Source organism: Hyaena hyaena, unplaced genomic scaffold (genome assembly GCF_003009895.1).
Source record: "Hyaena hyaena isolate Hyena2069 unplaced genomic scaffold, ASM300989v1 scaffold_72, whole genome shotgun sequence".
Lineage (NCBI taxonomy): Eukaryota > Metazoa > Chordata > Mammalia > Carnivora > Hyaenidae > Hyaena > Hyaena hyaena.
The window spans coordinates 1,642,970-1,660,538 of record NW_024080703.1 but is presented as its reverse complement, the minus strand read 5'-3'; positions in this window follow the sequence as shown (position 1 = coordinate 1,660,538).

Genomic DNA, 17,569 nt, shown 5'->3' with positions numbered 1-17,569 from the left:
TAAGCCCAAAATTCAAATGAAAGCCATCAAGTTTTGTTTATCAGATTTGCAAAGATAAAAGAAACAATAATACCCTGTGTTGGCCAAGGGTACTGGGTACTGACTAGAATCAGACTGGCTTTGCTTCTTAGCTCTTCCTCTTACGAGCGAAGGGAACTTGGGCATGTCATTTATTTTCTCTAAGACAATTTTCCACATTTGTAAGAGGCAGATAATATTAGTAACCACCTCCTAGGGGTTTTGAGAGATTTCTGTAAAGTCATGCTTACAAAGTGCTTGGGATATCATCTGACGCATAGTCAATGCTCAATTAATATTAAAATTATAATAATTATTATTGGAAGCTCGAAACCCAATACACTGAGGTGGTGAGTATAAACTGGTGAAACCCTAAATAATAAAAACTTGACATGTATGTTAACACCTTAATGATGTGTTAAGCACTGCACTTCTAGAAATCTGTTTTGAGGAAACAAGATGCAATATGTTTACAAGGATATCGGTCCTGGTATTTATAATGACAAAAAGGGAAGCAATTTAAATACCCAACAGTAGTTAAAAGTTAGTAGTAGTTAGGAATTAAGGAGTAAAAATTAAGTTTTCGGTCGGTATCTCCAAGAGATGCAGAGCATGTTTTTGAGAGATATTTAATGGCGAAGAGAAATGATACTATGTGAAAAAAATGGTTTTCAGTGCTCAGGGGAACCACCTGTTATTTGTATTTTTTATTAATACTTGCTTGTAATTTTAAATTTGTAATCAGTCAACAAATAGTTTTTGGGCATCTGCTGCATATCAGGCACAACAGTGGGTACCATGGGTCAGCGGGTACTGCATAAAGTAGATAGGGGACGCCCTCACAGAACTTCTGGTCTGTCTGCTGAAAATGTGTTACTTTAATTTTTTTTTAAAATGTTTTATTTATTTCTAGGAGAGAGAGAGAGAAAGAGAGAGAGAGAGACAGCGTGAGCAGGGGAGGGTCAGAGAGAGAGGGAGTCACAGACTCTGAAACAGGCTCCAGGCTCTGAGCTGGCAGCCAGCACAGAGCCCGACGCGGGGCTCGAACCCACGAACCGCGAGATCATGACCTAAGCGAAAGTCGGACGCTTAACCGACGAAGCCACCCAGGAGCCCCAGAATATGTGTTATTTTTAAAGCAAAGAGGACTAATAGTAAGACAAAAGGGAAAACTATATTTGTTTGTTAGGGTTGCCATAGTTTAGGGAGCTTAGACAACAGAAAATAATTTTCTTTTTTTAAAAAATATTATAATGTTTATTTATTTTTGAGAGAGAGGTGGGGAGTGGGGGAAGAGAATGAGCAGGGAAAGGGCAGAGACAGAGGAAGACAGAATCTGAAGCAGGCTCCAGGCTCTGAGGTGTCAGCACAGAGCCCTACTAGGGGCTCGAACCCATGAACCGTGAGGTCATGACCCGAGCTAAAGTCGGACACCAACCGACGGAGACACCCAAGTGCCCCAGTAATTACTTTTCTTACACTCCTGCAGTGTTAAAGTCTGAGATCAAGGTGTTAGCAGGGTTGGTTTTATTCTGAGATCTCTTTCCTGGGCTTGCAGGTGGCCATCTTCTCCCTGTGTCTTCACCTGGTCTTTCCTCTGTAAGTGGGTCCAAACCTCCTCTTCTTCTAAGGACGCCAGTCAGATTGGTTTAGGGTCTGCCCTAGTGACCTCATTTAACTTACTTACCTCTTTAAAGATCTTATCTTCAAATAAAGTCGTATTCTGTGGTACTAGTGGTTAGGACTTCAATATATGAACTCGGTTGGGAGAGACAATTCAGCTCCTAATAGAAACCATTTGATAATATTTTTTGTCTGACAATTACTCTTTTGAGCTTTATGGAAAGAAACCACGTACCTCTTCTTTTTCCTTTCAATGGGGGCATTTTTAGCCCATTTGGAGACCCCCTTCAGGGAGACTAAGAACATGTACTTCTCTGTGAAAAGTTTTTTAAATATTTATGAGAGAGAGAGAGAGAGAGAGAGAGAGAATCAATTGGGGAAGGGCAGAGAGAGAGAGAGAGAGAGAGAGATGCAGAATCTGAAGCAGGCTCCAGACTCTGAGCTGTCAGCACAGAGCCTGACATGGGGCTCAAATCCACGAACTATGAGATCATGACCTGAGTCGAAGTCAGATGCTTCACCGACTGAGCCACCCAGGCTCCCCATGTACTCTTCTTTGAAAGCTTGCTCATTGGCCACAGCATAGGCATGTGTGGAGATTTTGGTTTAGGGCAAGTCCTAAATCACCTGTACGGAATGGTGACATTCAAGAGCTTCCCTGGCATTTCAAGTCTAAGTGAACTTCAAGTATGAACTTGAGGCTTGAGTCCAGGGTTCCTACCTCAGCCCAGAACTAAGCATCCATGTAGGCCTCTCAGGGAGGACTTCCTGAGGGTGGTGTCCCAAGGTCTAACCAGATTCAGACGCATAGTCTGGAAATGAAATCTTCTGGGTGTGACAAGGGCCACCCAAAGAGAATGTGTCATTGATGAAGAACAATAAAACCAGAAGCTTCTTTTATCATACATATCCAATTTTTCTTTCCTTGAAAGGGAGATAAACAAAAGAGGGAATAGATGGTTGTTTTCAGCTGGAGTTACTACAAGGTAAGATTAATGTAGATGTGGAAGTGAACCTAACGACATCAAGTTCATCCCCTTGTTTTAAAGGTTGGGAAACTGGCCCACCAGAGCCACCTAGATTTGCCTCAGATCACACATGTGATGAGCAGCAAAGGCTGATCTAAAGTCCAGGGATCTCGACCTTGACCCAGTCTCATTTCTGTGATACACCACAAGGAATGGAGGAACCGCTGGATCTGAAATTTCACCCCAGCTGTAGGCCAGTGGGCACCCTGAGTGGACTCTCGGGTTTCCTTTTTTTTTTTTCAACCTTCAAAATAAAAGCTAGATAATATAGCACCTTCTAACACTGACATCCTACAAGTCTTCCATGGGGGCCTCTCATTCTATATTCAGGCCAACAAAGTCAGAAGGTGGGTGTGGATGTATTTGTCAGAGAATAGATCCAGCACGCTAACAAAAGGAGCTGTAGTCTCGGGTCTTATCTAAGGAAGATTGAGGATCAGGAGGTTAAAAAACACACACGCAGCAACAACAGCAACTTAAGAAATGGGGAAAACGAATGGTAAGAGTTTGCAATCTGGTGTTTTCCACCTCTTACATTAAGGAATGAGCTTCTATCTCATATAGTGATTAAATGCTGATGCATTTTATTTGCTTTTTCAGATTCCTGTCATGCAATTCTTACCTCTGTTTTTATTAGCAAGCGAAACATCTTCATCCCATTTTCTCTTCCTCTTGAAATGCTAAGCTGTAATTTTCAGGGTACCAAAGTCAAGGGATTGACGAAAGTTAGTTTAGCTTTTCTTTTTGATTAGCTTTACATTTTTTTCCTTTCTTCTTTCTCTCTCTCCTGTGTTCTCTTCGGTGTGTGATTAGGTTTGTTTTCAAAAGGTGTTGGAACCTTAGCAAAATTTTCATTAGCATTCCCTGTGCACACTTTAATTAAAGGAAACTCGTGTTTTGCTCAAGCCACTGGAGAAATGAAAAGTATAGTCTAATGCTAAACATGCTTGTACTTTGCATTAATATTAACAAGACCCCCTTCTCTGATATAAGAACAGAAACAGGGCCACAGAGCCACACCCACTCACAGACAAATTCGTAAGTAGCTTGGTCCCAAGATGGTTTCCAATGATCTCATGTCCTTTTTGGTTTTAAAGGACAAAGATCTAAATGAGGAGTTGTACCTTCCTGGGTGGAACAGAGCATTAATTGCTGACATTTTTACATGCTGCTGAAGAGTGTACGTGAGGTGCAGTGCATATATTTCTATGAGGTTTCTGTGTCAATTGTATATTCTACGAGGTTTCTGTGTCAATTGTATAATTTTTACTTGGGTTATTTGCATTCATCCTTTTACTAAACTGAGTCTGCTAATTTCGTTTATTTTCCAAAAATTGAAATTTAAACCACTGGACTCTCCCTCAAATATACAGAAACCTAATAAACTGTATTTTACTTGTCAAACTGTCTTTTATCTTGCATAGTGATTATGGGAATAAGAGTTCTTAGAATTTTCTCCTTTTTTTTTTAATTTCAGCCACAAGGGAAGACCATCTATTTTTTTTTTAATTTATTTCTAGGAGAGAGAGAGAGAGACAGCGTGAGCAGGGGAGGGTCAGAGAGAGAAGGAGTCACAGACTGAAACAGGCTCCAGGCTCTGAGCTGGCAGTCAGCACAGAGCCCGACACGGGGCTCGAACCCACGAACCGCGAGATCATGACCTAAGCAAAGTCGGACGCTTAAGCGACTAAGCCACCCAGGCGCCCCACCATCTATTTTTTTTTGATATGAAGTCTCATTTTCTGTGATTTTAAATGAGTTTAAAACACTGCTCTGGAGTATCAGATCCAAGAGCCTATATTTCTAGTGACCTTCACATGGTCACTTAAAAAAAAATCGCTTTTAAAAAATCTTTCATTTTTGTGTTCTTTTGGTCAGTGTGACTTGGATATTACTCAGGTTGGTGAGTAAATCTTATGATAACTCTCTCCATGTGGTGGAGAACAAAATGTTACAAAAACTGCCTGTTGATTTGCTGAGGCGCCTTGACAAAGAATCTTGAAGTAGCCAGGAGTCCCCTGAAGGCTGGAAGGAATTGACAGTTACAGGGCATGACCTCTGCCCCGGTCATAACTACTTTCACTTCCTGTTGTGGGTCTCCAGGACCTCGCTCCTGTAAGTGTTGGCCATTGAACCTGAGGAGTGAAGAAAGAGGAGTTGCAATGTCTCCTGAGAGGGGCGCCTGGGTGGCTCAGTCGGTTAAGCGTCTGACTTCGGCTCAGGTCATGATCTCACGGTTCGCGGGTTTGAGCCCCGCGTCGGGCTCTGCGGTGACAGCTCAGGGCCTGGAGCCTGTTTCAGATTCTGTGTCTCCCTCTCTCTCTGACCTTCCCCTGCTCACACTGTCTCTCTCTCTCTCTCAAAAATAAATAAAACATAAGGAAAAAATCCCTGAGAAAAGAGGAGAGGGGACCCCATCTAACTCAGTTCACCATCAGTTCATATCATGACCCCAAAGGCAATTCATTAATTCACGATGAGAAGTCACTGTTGCGGAGATCTGAAATTCTTGGAAACTACATGTCCTTCTAGTGGACCGACTGACTTGGGAAGTCAAATAATAATTACAATATTGCTTCATAAGTGTGGAGTTAGACAATGGGGAGTTAATAGCATCCGGCTAAGAGAGTTGAATGTATCCATTTCATAAAAGGGATGTTCTTACTAATGGGACCACAATATTTGAAGTCCATTAGCTGACTCTCCTTCATCTCTGGATATGCTTGGATAGGCATTCTAGCATTTTACCTCAGTGACTCACCTTATTCTATGTTTCCTAACTGACCAGCTCCTTTAATGATTTATACAGTCTTTATTTAGACATATCAATACATTTAATCATATCATGGTGAAATTAGCCCTGCCTGGGAGCCATGTTGTCTTTTTTAAATGATGGTCATTCCTCCATCAAATATTTATGAAGTGTCTCTTAGGTGCCAGGCTTTGTATTTTGCATTAGGCATATAGCAGTGAGCGAAGACAAGCAAGTTGGACCGTCTGGTGGGGGAAATATCGAAAGAAGCCATCATAGTCCTATGAGACAAGTGTTACAGAAGGAAAAGAGCGGGGAGTTATGGATCACACCATCCTTGGTCTAGGGGGCTCAGGAGGGTTTCTGGGAGAAAGTGGTGTCAAATTTGAGAACTGAAGGATGGGGTTGGGAGGAGCAGAGGTGAGAACAGTACTCTTGGTAAAGGAAACTTCCCGTGTGAAGGCCCACAGGGGAGAGAGGGCCGAGACCTTCAAGGCACTGAAGAAACTCCATGAGGGCCGTAATATCATGTGAAGATGATAATGACTGGTGAGCTCAGCCGGGACCAGATCAGGAAAGGTCATATGAGACCTACCGAGAAGACTGGACTCGCGCCATGCTTGCTACATTTCATCATGAGCACAAATAAACCCACGAGGTGGGCACAAAGGAAGTCCACACAGGCTTCTCTGCACGGGCTGTGGCAAAGCCCTATGCTTTGGAGTATCCTGTGGGAAAAGTGGAGGAAAGTGGACGGATTCATTTGCCTGCTTTCCCCGCATCTTCTGTTTTCTATTATTGAAGGTTACCCCGAAGGGTGCCTGGGTGGCTCAGTTGGTTGAGCATCTGACTTCGGTTCAGGTCACGATCTCATGGCTTGTGGGTTTGAGCCCCGTGTCAGGCACTGTGCTGACAGCTCGGAGCCTGGAGCCTGCTTCGGATTCTGTGTCCCTCTCTTACTCTGTTCCTCCTCCACTTATGCTCAGGCTCTCTCTTTCTCAAGAATAAATAAAACACTTAAAAAAATATTGAGGGGGGGCGCCTGGGTGGCTTAGTCGGTTAAGTGTCTGACTTTCGCTCAGGTCATGATCTCGCGGTTTGTGGGTTCGAGCCCCGCATCGGGCTGTGTGCTGACTGCCAGCTCAGAGCCTGGAGCCTGTTTCAGTCTGTGACTCCCTCTCTCTCTGACCCTCCCCTGCTCACGCTGTCTCTCTCTAGCCTAGAAATAAATAAAAATATTTAAAAAAAATATTGAGGGTTGCCCCAAGTATATCAGTTACAGTTAGCCAGAGGGGCAGAACGAGTAGGAGACTTTACATATGGATTTGTCACGGGAATTGGCTCCTGCCACTGTAGGGGCTGGTTCGACAGTCCCATAAAGCTGTCTCCGGATCTGATGCTGGAGCTTGAAGTCCAGAGGTGAGCAGGTTGAAAGTCCAAGAGGATGGACTGAAGCCTCCATCTGCCCTTGTTTCCTCTGAGTTTTGGGAAACTCCTCGTCATTGAGCTTAACGCACACACACGGACTAGGATTCACAAAAACTGAAGGTGAATTGAGAGGGGAGGGACAATTGCAGGCCCAGGTGCTGCGGTGAGTCACCCCATCAGCAACACGTGTCAGTTGCAAAATGGCAGCTTCCTTTCTTCCACTTAACGAATCTCCCTAGAATCTCCCAGTGGCCCGTTATGGGGTCTGGCTCTCAGACCAGACTGTCATTGACTTCTCCTCCAAACCTCTTTCTGGAGCCAGTTCTTGAAAGTGCAAGACCTGATGGGAAATTAATTCTAGGGAGCCTCCTCTGGCCTCTGCGACGCAGGGCTTCGTCCAAGTATAGAGATTCTAGGAGAAGCCAGAAACTTGGAGAAGCTGGTGCTCAGACCTGGCATGTGTAGAATGAGTGTTGGTTGGGTCATAGCAGAATGGGCTGGGAGGTGGTATATCTGAGGCAATTGGAGGTGCCTCTCAGAATATAGCCATCAGTTGGGAAATTTCGATAAAATTACACATAATAGGACCTCTGCGTCTGGATGGAAAATGTTTTAAAACTGAGCCAGAAGACTTTGAAAGTTTATTTTCGTTGGGCAAAGAAGCGTAACGTTTCAGAAGCCTGTCAGCCGAAGCTTATCAGCTTTATGTATCAGCTCTGAAACCTTTTGCCTGGTAGTGTTCTCACGAAACCAAAGCGCGTTTCGTGCATACGCTATGCTGCTTTTGGTAAGAATAATTGAATGTTAAGCAGTTATAAAACTTGTTAGATTTTCTTCATTCCGTGTAAGAACTCTAACTACCCCAGAGAGAAAGATTTAGTGTAGAGAAATTTCATGAGTGGCTTGGTGACAATAACATTGCGTGCGTGGCTCAGAAGTAATGAAGAAGAGGAGGATCATCAGATTAGTGAAGAACAAATTTTAAATCTTTCCCTCTGCTTCCAGGCTTCTGTCCTTGTGTCCAATCCCATCCTTGCAAAAATGCAGTAAGAACAAATAGAAGGAGAGATAGTTTCTGCTGTTCTGCATTAGCAAAGACTTCATGTCAAGACTATGAGTATATTCAGATTTGTTTTCCCTACATAACTGGTTCCTGAAAGTTCTCATTCTGAGTTACTACCTGTGGCAGAAGACATTTATATAAAGAAAGTACTCCATTGGCCAAGGCATTGGTGAAGACCGACTGCGGCTTGTACTTAATCCCAGCTCCGTGCCTGTGATAACATGCACTTCTTTCTCACTTGAGGGATCTGATCAGAGTGCATGTCAGGGTGCGTTATGATATGGAAAATCGGAAAGGATAATCATTTATTTAAAAATTAAATACTTTGTAATTTGGGTACCTTACCATGGAAGGTTTTAATATACACGTATATCCTTGTGCATCACCCATGTTTATAACACAAGGTGGTGCTTGACTGAGATTTAGAGCTACCATTCTAAAAGCTGGTTCTGAATTAGAATAAGCTTTCATTCAGCTTCTTAAATGTTCTTATCAATAAAACATAGTGATAGGATCGTTCCTGTTGGTTGTAGTGAGTGGTTGTGGGGAGTGGGAGGGATTAAGCCGGATCACAATATTCCTTTATGCTTTGAGATAGAAATTTATATTATTTTAAAAGTAATTGAATTATCAATGAGTCAATTGCCATGCCTTCTTTGTGGGGCATAGATCAATTTGCATTCCTTGGTTAATTTCAAGTGAAAACAAGCCATGTGGTACTTTTGGAAAAGTAGACAGTAAGAATGATCAAGGGAAGCTTCTCAACAGAGGTAAAGGTGGTCTGTCTGTATCCATTCCTTGTCTCCATTTCAGCACTCACAAAAATCTTTCAGGTATGAGACAAGACTCCTTTGGCTGTAAGTGATAGAAACCTGACCTGAAGTAGCTTACGCAAAAAAAAAAAAAAAAAAAAAAAAAAAAAGAAGGAACCTATCAGCTCTTGTAACTGACGTCTAGAAGATTTCCCACCTGGCTAAAGTCAGAGACTCAAGTGATATTGTCAGACCTCTCTCTCTCTCTCTTTCTCTCTCTCTCTCTGTTTCTACCTTTCATACACACATACGCAATTTCTACCAAATCCAGCCTGAGGTGTGCTCAGCCCTGAGACAATCACTGAGGGTTGTCAGAGGATGGGATGTTCCAGCTGACCAAGGTGAGTCAGGTGGTGGGCAATCCTATTGTGTAATAACGAGTTAGTTTTACCCAAAGAGAGATCTGGCCTTTGTCGTGGCCCTTGTGACGTGATCTCTAAACCCTTAGAATTTCCAAAACGATGGGAGTGTCTTTGTTACCCATGGTGGACTCCTTGGACCACATCTGATGGTTTATGCTAATGAGATGATTCAAGGGAAGGGCATGGCCATGCCAGGAAGAGCAACCATTTGATGAGAAAGTTGTGGCTTTAACTCATGAGATATCACCTTAAAATCAGTGAGGTGTGGGGGTTGGAAGATGAATTCAACCATGTGGGCAATGATTCAATCAGTCATGCCTAAGTAATGAAATCCCATTGAAAATCTTGGAGACCAAAGCGATGGTGAGTTTCCCTGGTTAACAATATTCTTTATCTGCTGTAACATTTTGATGCTGGAGTGTAATGCATCCCTGAATATGATGGAAGTGTCATATTTAGAATCCTCCCACACCTTCTGCATCTCAAGTTCTAGTTTGTATCATTTTGCTATAATAAAACCATACTTCTAGTAAGCTGGGGGTGGTTATGGGAGCCCCTAAATTTGTAGCCAGCTGGTCTGAAGTGAGGATGCTCTTGTGGGAACTGTTCCCTCAGACTTTGAAGTTTGGCATCCTTGTTGCAGTTGGTGTCAGAGGTTTTGAGTAGACTTGACATTCTAGATGAATGTGCCTTAACCTTGAATTTGTCTAGTACCCACAATGGAGAAAGGCAGTTTCTGAAAGGAAAAATGCTGGGCGAACAAAACAAAACAAGGCAAAAAACAAAACAAACAAAGCAGATACCCAGCAAACTCCCTTTTTAATGTGCTCCATCATTCTAAAATATATGGTACTGGGGAGCCTTGGTGGCTTAGTTGGTTGAGTGTCCAACTCTTGATTTCAGCTCAGGTCAAGATCCCAGGGTCATGGGATCGAGCTCCATGTCAGGCTCTGTGATGAATGTGGAGCCTGTTTGAGATAATCTCTCTCTCTCTCTCTCTCTGTCTCAAATAATAATAACAATAAATGGTACCTATAACAATGTCTTATGGCTACTGAATGGACTAAATGCTTGTATTCCCCCCAAAATTCATATGTTGAAGCCGTAAACTTCAGTTTGATGGTATTTTGAGGTTGGCTTTTTGGAGGCAATTGGGTTTAGATAAAGGCATGAGAGTAGGGCTCCCATGATGGCAGTAATGTCCTTATAAGAAGAGAAAGAGAGACAAGAGCTCTGTCTCCCTGTCATGGAAAGTCACATAAAGAAGGCAGCTATCTACAATCCAGGAAGCAAGTCCTTATCAGGAATTGAATCTATTGGCCCCTTGACCTTGAATTTCCAGGCTCCGGAGCTGTGAGAAATAAAGGTCTGCTGTTTAATCCCCTCAGCTTGCGGTATATTGTTATAATGGTCCAAAGCAACTAAGACAGCTGCTAAGAACTTTCAGGACATGTTTGCCCAAACCTGGAACCTTGGGTAGCATTTTATGTTTTGTACCTTCCCTAACAACTAGTCTTAAAATAAAAATTTGAGTTAAGTCGCTAATTACTGAAAGTGAATTAATGTGCGACCTTTCTTCTAACATTTATTTTTGAAAGTCATTGAGTTTTTAAGTTTGTTTGTTTGTTTGTTTGTTTACATCAATTAATCTCTACACCCAACGTGAGGCTCGAACCCATGACTCTGAGATCAAGTGTCACACGCCTGTCTGACTGAGCTAGCCAGGCATCCCAGGAGTCATTGAGTTTTTAACCCAAATCAGAGAGTAACCTAGAATGTAAGCTTTATGAGGGCAAGGACTATTTAGAAGGCTGCCCAGTGTCAAAATGGCCAATTAAGACAATAAGCCAAACTCATAAGCCTTAATTCACTTACTGCAATAGCGTCAGGAAAGTACCACAAAGAGAAAGAAGGTGGCGGCCTCTCCACTATTCCGTTTACTCATAAATGGAGCTGGGTGAGATCGGGTAGATCAGCACACTGCTGAGGGAGCACTGAGCCATGGCGCTACCATTTTGTGGAAGGGGGAATAAGAGCAAGAGAAGGAGCAAGGCCAAGAGAGGAAAAGTACGGAGTCTGAGTCCCAGTGGAGGAAGAGCTCTGCGGGCACCCTCCCCGCCATAAGGAGGTCTCGGCAGAGGTGCCCGGACAGCGTCTCCAACGGGAGGCACCAAGGCTCAGAACACAGGCACGGGTAAGAGCACAGCCAGCTGGGGAGGTGAGTCCTGGAGTTCGGCGTCCTCCAGAGCGCAGGGCGTGGGCTGTGTACCAATGCTGGTGCAGGGAGGGCAGCTTTTTCCCCCGTGAAGACTGACAGGCTAAAGCCTTATAATTAGCTGTGGTCAAGCCTGAAAGATCACACATAGGATTTTGGCCTCGGTTGGGACTCCTCGGGACACTTGTCTGTTTGTTCCCTAATCCATCATAAGTGCCTAATGCAGTGATAGGCACCGAACAGGCACTCAGTAATTTGTTCTTTATATAGCCGGCGACATGGAGCCACTGAAGATACTCTGGGAGCTATTCCATTGGCCCCCATGTCACTGAAGGTTAGAGCACCTATCCCTCCACAACTGATGAGTGCCAGCAATGCATTAGATGCCCAGTCCAACGGGTCTTCAACAGAGCAGGGAACCCTGGTACTGTGGCACGTCACGTGGTTGGGAAGTAGACGAAAGGAAGGGCTGGCAAAGGAAAAAAAAAGTGAAGAAATGAATGAGTGGTTTCTGCAGGTCTGGGGAAGTGCCCTTTGGTGCTCATTCCATGAAAATGGAGCTGAAGAATTCTAAACTCTCATGTGCGGAAAGCAGATTAGGTCATAAAATTTATAACGGCTCCTTGCACCTTCTGCCACTTGGCCTTTGGGCTCATTCACAGCGTAATGGTCACGATGTGCTTTGTTACCACAGGTCAGCAGAAGAATGGGCTTCCGGTTTCTGATGATAGCATACTCTCATTTAAGAGGGGGCTCTCCTGATCTTTGCATGCTGCTCCCCATCTGTCCTTTCAGTGTGTGCATTTGCATAAATCCAGAGCTGTAACTCACAGAGTGCTCCGTGATGTGGGATGTCTGTGGTGCTAACCAGCTGAATTGAGAGGCTCAAACAAAGTAAACTTTTCTAAATAAGAGAAGCCTGCTCTGTTGAATGCTTCTTGGAAATTTGCATATTTTCGTTTCATAGCCTTATAAATGATTACCGGGAAGTTAAATCTTTGTAGTCTATAAACAATATGATGAAGTGCATTTTTCCCCCTTTAATGGGTTTGTTTGTAAAGAAACAAAGCGTGGATTCAAATATTTCAAAGATGTTTTCTATGATCCCGTGTTATTTAAAACTCATTCATTAAGAGTCTGATGAATAGGTCTATTACATTTTTTAAAAGTTGATTGAATGCTCATTTTGGAAGGATGGAATGAATGATCACACAGTGATTTCATTTCAATACATCTTTGTAGGTGTCCAGTGTTATATGGAATTGATTCACAATTTGCTCTACAAATTGACAGGCTAGTAATCATTATTTTTTGTGTAAAAGCTGGAGTCTATCTTTAATCTCATCATATTTTCAGGGGTAGAGGAGATGGAGGTGGTGCAGCATTATTATTTTTCCCGCACAGAAAATTATGCCACAAAATAAATCATGTGCAGGGCTGTCATAATGGCTGCAACAGTTATGACAAGAAAAAAGAATAGTGACAGCTACCCTTCAGTGCACAGTGAAATAGTGAACAATTTGTTAAATATCCCTGGAGTCTATTAAACTGGCATATGATCAGGGCTGCCAAACCTCAGTGGGAACCAATTAGAATTCACCAAAAATGAAAATGGATGTATCTGGAAAAACGGGGTTAGATTTATGGGGGAAAGCAAACAATCATTGAGCCAAGAATAATGTTAGTGGGCATTCTCCAAAGGAGTTTGGTAAATAGAGGACCGTGTCATTGTTCCATGGTCAGAATGTTTTGACTGTGTCTCCTGCAATATTTTAAGCCATTACTGCAAAGGAATTAAATTAGTTGGATTCAGCCCACACGACGTGAGAGATCCATTCTGCAAATTGCAGCCATTATTAATTTTGTTCCAGAAGCAGCCTTGCATGAAACATGAGAGTGATTTTTCTTTTCTTTTTGCATTTAAACTACAGATAAACACTACAGATTGCTCCAGATGAATGCTATGGAGTTGCTGAAGACTGTCTGACAATTTCTTTTAAAGTCAGATACTCAATTGTGAAAGATGGTCAGACAATCTAATGATGGATGTTCATTAGTTCACTGCTGTCAAGATGAGTTGCTTCTCTGCATCTGTGATACTGATCGTGTTTTTGCAGTCATGATTGAGCTGTTGAAGAAAAAAACACTCCAAAGAGCTCTCTGAACTGTGTCCAAACTAGCGCCTACTTGAAATATCATTGGCTTACTCAGCAGCAAGAAAACCCACAAAGCCAATAGGTTAGATCCATCCCAGAGACTTTTCTCCAGCTGTAAATGGATTTACTCTCTTTAGAGAGGGGAACAGAGTTCCAACACAATTATTCTTACTGGAACAGACTAAGGAATTTACTTCAAATGGGGTTGCTGGTTGTCCTGTGGAAGCTGTGTCAGAATAAATATTCAGCTAGTCTTCAGAGGTTTAATTTGTTCATTCTCCCATGAAACATTTGTGCCACATGAGCTGTATAGAGCCAACTTCGTTTAGTTGGCGGAAGAAGTCTTTCACTCTAGCAAAAACTATAGCTCAGGTAGGGTCTCATTTTAATGAAAATGGTTTAACATTCAGGGCTTTGTAAGGGACCATTTCCATATGCCAGATGTCCTGAAGCAATAACCCTTTGTTACTTGTTCACAATCAATTTTATTAAGGGAAAGATATCCAAGTGACAGATGTCACTAGTGAATGTCCACATCAGTTTAATGAAGTCGTGGCTTTGAAATGTATCATCGTAGGGTAACTATTTAAATGCAAAGCCTATACCATTACAGTGTATAAGATATGATGCTTTGCAGATTTATGGGGACAGGCAGTGACAATTTCTCCTATTGTGGAGGGTTTACTTTATCCATCTTCAACCCTTAAGCTTCCCTAAACTGAAGATAGTGCTTGAACATAGTAAATACTCAGTAGATACTTGATAATGAGAGATAATGACCATGGCCCAGTGTTTTTTATGGAGTCCTTTGGCAACTGAAGGCAAAAACTGGGGTGATTGGTGTATGCTGGAAGAAGTAGGAACAGGCTGGGATTGTGCTATCGAGAGCAAACAAAACTTTTCCTTTAAAAAAATTTTTTTTAATATTATTTTTGAGAGAGAGAAAGAGATGGAACATGAGTGGGGGAAGGGCAGAGAGATAGAGGGAGACACAGAATCCGAAGCAGGCTCCGGGCTCTGAGGTGTCATCACAGAGCTGGATGCGGGGCTCCAACTCACGAACTGTGAAATCATGACCTGGGCCTAAGTCGGACGCTTAACTGACTGAGCCACCCAGGTGCCCTACACTTGGATTTCTTGATGTGGCTTGGGCTGTGGTTGGTGGTTTCTCCTTTCTTTGTACTGAAATTTAAGGCCTACCAGCTACCAGCTTCCAGTTAGTAGAAGGTCTTAATATAATAACCCGGAAATGAGGTCATTAGTGCTGTCCCTAACGTAGAGCCCTTTAATGGGGTTTCTTCCAATGGACTAAGGGTTAGGCCATAAGAGACCTAAGGATACTAAAAATGACCTTGGGACCATATACAGTCATTGCTCCTACCAGCAACACCACTGTGTGCATTTAAAGCAGCTTGAGGGCATTTAATGCTTCTATTTTATCCCTTGTCCATTGACTCTGTTTGGAGATGTCAACACCATTTTGCATTGGTCTGAGATAGCCTCCATCTGTATACGTCAGGCTGTGACACTCTTCCGTCGACCTCATAAAGTAATGCTGGTCATTTAGAATCATGTCCAACCTGTTTTCTCTTTGTGTGCTTGCTGACCGAGGTGTTCCTACCTTTTGGTAGAGACTACCCTTTGTCCTTAGACTTCCTCATCTTTTAAACATTTAACGTATTAAACTGAAGGCTCTAGCTGAGCCTGAACTTTCATTGGTAGCCAGGAGTAATAGTGGGACAGAGAGTGTTGGAAATATCTCCTTTTCAAAGGTATAACTCTTTTTTTTTTTTCTTCTCCATTCGGTATTTGACTAAATCAGTGTTTCCAATTTATCAACATGTTGGTAACAAAACCAGTCAATTGTTGCCAGGGCCACTCCATCTTCTAGTAAAGTCTCTAGGACACAAAGAGTACATTTATCATGAGGAGATTATAAAGGTTCACTTTGACATTTCAAGGGAGACTGATTATATGTATTCTTTTCATGAGATGCTGAAAATCTATTCGAATATCAGTTATGCCCAAGAAACTTACCAAATCTCGATGACTTTCCTGGCTCCAAAGTTAGACTATTGGATCCCACAATTAGGGGACATTTCTACTTTTTAGCTTGCTCTGAACTGAATATTTGTCTCCCCGCTTTCACTCTTATGTTGAAACCTACCCCCAAAGGTGATGATGTTAGGAGGTGGGGCCTTCGGGAAGTGCTTAGGTCATGAGGTTTCTTATAAAGGCCCTAAGAGGGCCAGCTTGTCCTTTCTACTGTGTGAGGTTACAGTGAGAAGGTCATCTGTGAACCAGGAAGTGGGCTCTCACCAGATACCAAATCTGCCTGCACTGTGATCTTGGACTTCCCACCCCCTAGAACTGTGAGAATTGAATGTTTGTTTGTTCAAAAGCATCCCTGTTTGTAGTGCTTTTGTGATAGCAGCCTAACTGGTGGAGACACTTGAATATGATTCAGGTTTATTGTAAAAACACCCAGAATTTTAAAAGCTGTCAGTACATTTATAATATACAGATAATTGGGAAAGTTAACTCTTTTTACAGTATTTATTACAGAAATTTTCAAATAGTCAAAGGTAGAGAGTTTAATATAATAAACAAACCAAAAAAAAAAAAAAAGGGTGCCTGGGTGGTTCAGTCAGTTAAGCGTCCCACTTTGGCTCGGGTCATGAACTCATGGTTTGTGGGTTCAAGCCCTGCCTCAGGCTCTGGGCTGACAGCTCAGAGCCTGGAGCCTGCTTCAGATTCTGTGTCTCCTTTGCTTTCTGCCTCTCCCCTGCACATACTCTGTCTCTCAATAATAAATAAACATTTAAAAAGATCTAAAAAATGTAATAAACAAATCTGTACCTAACTTCAGCCATTATCAACATTTTGCTAATTAAGCTTCATTCCCTCCACCCCCTAGACACTGTGTTGTTTTATATCCAATGCTTTAGTATGTATTTCTTTTTTCAAAAAAAAATTTTAATGTTTTATTTATTTCCAAGAGAGAGACAGTTTGAGCAGGGGAGGGTTGGAGAGACAGGAAAACACAGAATCTGAAGTAGGCTCCAGGCTCCGAGCTAGCTGTCAGCACAGAGCCCGATGCAAGGCTTGAATGCATGAACCGTGAGATCATGACCTGAGCCGAAGTCAGACGCTTAACCAACTGAGCCACCCAGGGGCCCCTAGTATGTATTTCTAACCAACAAGGTTTCCCCTTCCATTTTTAAAAAAGAGAAATAACTACTTTGTCATTATCACAGATAATAACATTAACAATAATTTCTTTAATTGCATTTAAACCCAGACCATTTCTGAATTCAGCATTTGAACTCAAAAATGCCTTTTTACAATTGGCTTATTATTATTTTTTTAAATCAGATTCTACACAGGTCCACGCACCGCATTTCATTAATATGTTAGGTCTTTCCAATCTTACAACCACCCCCTCCCTCCTTCCCTTTGTGTATGCCATTTGTTTGCTAGAGAAGCTGGGTCATTTATTCTCAGAGAGGCATACATTCTGAACTTTGCCAGTTACTTTCTCATCATGTCGACGAACTTGTTCTTCTCTCCTCCATATTTCCTGCGGCAGAACTCTAGGTCTAGAAGATTGATTAGATTCAGGTTGCATTTTGTAGACAAAGTTCCTTTTCAGTTGGTACAGAGCCCTTCCATTGCATCCTATCACAAGGAGTGGAGTAACTGGTGGTAGCAGTTATCTTAGTGATGCTAAGACTGGATAGTGTGTCCAGACGGTATGAATTTAAGGTCTCCGTTATCACATGTGCCATCAACTTTCCTCCAAATGAGCACACGTGTACTGACCAGAGATTTATTGCCAATGAGTAGTGCACTCAGAACTTCTTGACCCATGCTCATTTCACACGCTGCCTGGTTCCCTTGCTGTTCCGTAGGTCCAGTTTGGCACCAATTTTATGTTTCAGAAAAAGGCACTTTCTTTCACAGCATTCTTAATTCTCCATTTCCCCCAGTGCGCTTACACAACCCCACCTCTCTTTATATATATATATATATATATATATATTTTTTATTTCTAGGAGAGAGAGAGAGACAGTGTGAGCAGGGGAGGGTCAGAGAGAGAGGGAGTCACAGTC